The following is a 3,741-nucleotide window of genomic DNA, read 5'->3' as shown; positions in this document are numbered from 1 at the left end:
AGAATGTCTATGAGACATTTATGGTGGAAAAACATTTTGAAGCCTCACCACAAGTTTTCTTTTTTTAACATTTATTTTAAATTCAGGGGTACATGGGCAGGTTAGTTCCATAGGTAAACTTGTGTCATAAGGGATCTCCTGCCCCAAGGGTTGCAAATATCCATGGGAGAAGCGTGGGTTCCCAGGGTCGCACATTCATTCACCACTTCCCTGGGTGGGGGAAGTTCCTTGGCTCCACGTGATTCCTGGGTGGACCATCGTCCTGTCTTGCTTTTCTCTGTTCTCTGTGGGTCTAGTTGATTTTTGATTGGTCCCAATGCGAGTACCTCGATGTTTCAGTTGAAGGTGCTGTATTTAATTGCGCCTTCTGTTCCTCTCTTTTTGAGCCACAGACACTAGCTGCTATCTTGGCCTCTTCCTTCCAGAAGTTTTCTTTACCTATTGTCCACCTACAACCCCATAACCTCATAATTCTGGTTTCCTGCACTCATAATGTGGGTGGAGCTGAAGAAATAACGTTTTATTATGTGCACACTAAAGTCTGAGTGGTAAGATTATGTTTTGTTGTGAAAATAAATGAGCTTGGATTGTATTTTTATATTGCATGAGATCTACTCTGAATTTTTGCAATATTGAGCAGGATTTTTACTTTAATAATTACCTTGTAGACTTGTGTGGCAAGTTGTGAATTATGAGACTGCTCAGGATATTAGACCCACCTGCCAGTTATGTGAGGCAGTGGTTTATTCAATGATTTACCTGTCTATTTGGATACTAATGTGTTTTAATCTGTAAGACTATACCAGCTGGTTCTGACTAGGAATTATTACATCAAACTCTTTGTGTATAAATGTTATTATATTAATTTTAGTTGTGTTTATTAGCATTTCATATTTTGTTTGTGAATATGTTCTGCAGGATCACTGATATTTGAAACATTTCAAATATAAGTTGAACAACTTATTAATTTAAAATATGACACTTTGGGGAAATTTGCTTCTTTTTATCTCTGAGGACTGAGGCAAATAGTGACTTTTATGTTGAACTATTAATCATTCATTCCATGAAACTTTACTGAGCAAATATTAGAGTCATGTGTTTAAAAAATTAGAACAGATATAGATTATATCCTCAAGGAAATTATTGTCCATCCCCCACCACACACCAGCCTTTAAGCTCCAGGAGAACAGGAACTGTGTTATGTTCACCATCTCCAGCACTTGGCACTTTGCCAGGTACATTGTGAATGATAAATCAATGTTGCATAAATTTATGAACAGTAGTGAAAATAATATGGAGGGATGTAGACTAGTGATTATCTCTTGAATAATGTGGTCTGTGACTTAACATAGGCACATATAATTACCAGTGAAGGCTTAGAGAGGCTAAAAATTATTTCACAATGGTAGAGTCAAAACATATTTCCTGAAGAGATAACATATAACCTTGAACTTGAAGGAAAAGGGACATCTTCTCATCCATTTATTCACTCTTCCTTAAGGAAGGTGGGTGACTTATTAATGGGTTTTGGAATAAGAACAGGGTGTGTATAGATTTTTCCCTCTCTTCTTACTCTTCTTCGGAGCCAGGATGATTATAGAGAAGGCAGTTTGTCCCATTTTCTTCCATGACATACATTTTTCATTATACCTCTCATAGGAAGAAGCCTATAATTGTCAGTGCTACCTGGGACTAGTTAAATAAGTCTGCCTAATTCCAGAGTAGAGTATTAGAAAGCTCATTGTTGTCAAACATTTCAGCCACATTCTCCAATATTATTATTATCAGTAATAAGGGTTTTTTGTTGCCTATCTTTTGACTCCTTAGTTTGTTTCAATTATCGGTTGAGTAATTGCATGTGAAAAGAAGTAGTGCTATATCCTGGCACCCTATGACACCAACCATTACTATTTATTAGACATCTATTATATGTGAGATATTGTGCTACATGATTAATTTATAGTCTTGCTCAGTCTTCACACCAATGCTAGAGAGGGGTACCAATAATAATTTTCATTTTACATGTGAAGATATCAAAGCCAGGTGTGGTGTCTTTTGCCTATAATCCCAGCAGTTTGAGAAGCCAAGGCAAGAAGACTGCATGAGGTCAGGAGTTCAAGGCCAACCTGAGCAACAGGTTGACAGAGAGACTCTGTCTCTACAAAAAATGAAAGAAAATTTAAAACAATTAACCAGGCGTAGCAGCTTGAATCTGTAGTCCCATCTACTTGGGGGGTTGAGGCAAGAGAATTGCCTTAGCTCAGGAGGTCAAGGCTGCAATGAGCCATGATTGCACATGCTTCTGCACTCCAGCCTGAGCAACAGAGTGAGACCATGTCTCAAACAGAAAACAAAAGGAAAGAAGGAAAGAAAGAGAGAGAGAAAGAAAGAGAAAGGGAGGGAGGGAGGAAAGGAAGGAGAGAGGGAAGGAGGGGAAGGAAGGAAGGAAGAAAAGAAAGGAAAGAAAGAGAAGGAGAGAAAAAGAAAAAGAAAAAAGAAAGGGGGGGGAAGGAAATGAGGGAGGGAGGAAGGAAAGGGAAGGAAAGAAGGAGAAAAAGAGAAAGAGATGAACGAAAAGAAAAGGAAAGAAAGAGAGAGTAACAGAGTTTATGGGAGAAAGGCCACTTGTGCAAGGTCACACATCTATGTAAGTAATAAAGCTGGGTCTCAAACCTATATCTGTCTGGCTCCATTATATTATTCAGAACAGGAGTAGAGGTGAATGGCACAGGTAGTCACAAGCAAAGAGTCAGGAAAATGGATAGGGGATAGAATGTACAGTAAGCCCTTCAATTTTGTTGGTGCACAGTATTGGGAAAGGTAGTCTGTGGACATATGGTTGAGTTCTCAGTGTAATGTACATATATAGTTCACCATAAAAGGATAAACTTAAAAAACAAAGAATGAAAATGATTGGTGCTATACATAGAACGGTTTGACAGAGTTACTACTATTTGGTGAGGGGCGGGTTAAATGTCATAGGGAGTAATCATAGTGTAAGTTATTTCAGGATAGAGACCGATTATTCAATTTATCATTACAGTTGGAAAATGTTAAATGTTATCTTTGCTGATAAAGGAACAGAGGTCTGTGAAATGTCTTCCACTGCAGCAGTACAAAAGAGAAGGTGATATATAGTCACGCATCTCTGGACAATTAGAGGTAAGCTTCTGAAAATATTTTACAGAATTGGAAAATAATTCATTTGTACATTGGGATGATAGTGAGGAATTGTCTATAATTTTGAAGTAAATTTTCCTCTAGGAGTTAAACTAGTCAAATTTCATGTGATAGGAAAGTGAAAATTTGTTTTTTTGGATTACTCAGTGAGAGTGACATATCAAAAGACAATAAACTTAAATATGATAAAATGCAGAGGAATTAAACCAGGACGAGCAAGGAAACATTTTCCTATGCCTGTTCTGGCTAAGGATTTTGTCCACACTGAGGAATGGAGAGCTTGGTGTTGAAAAACAGAAATTATACCTTCATCCTGATCACCTTTATTATCATGATTGGGTGTGGATTCAGTTATTTTCAATTAATCTCTAATGTCTTAATGAATACAACAATAGAAAACAAATAACAAGAACAATAAACTGCTAATACTACTCGAGGAGGGAAAACTGAATTGGATGAATCTAGAAAACACTTGGACTTATTATCTTTCTACCAAGCATGGACAAGCCAGGTGAGCTGAACTACTCCAGAGTGGCAACATAATAGGACTTCTTCATGTCA

The sequence above is a fragment of the Gorilla gorilla genome, chromosome X (genome assembly GCF_029281585.2).
Source record: "Gorilla gorilla gorilla isolate KB3781 chromosome X, NHGRI_mGorGor1-v2.1_pri, whole genome shotgun sequence".
NCBI lineage: Eukaryota > Metazoa > Chordata > Mammalia > Primates > Hominidae > Gorilla > Gorilla gorilla.
Note: the sequence above shows the minus strand (reverse complement) of the source record.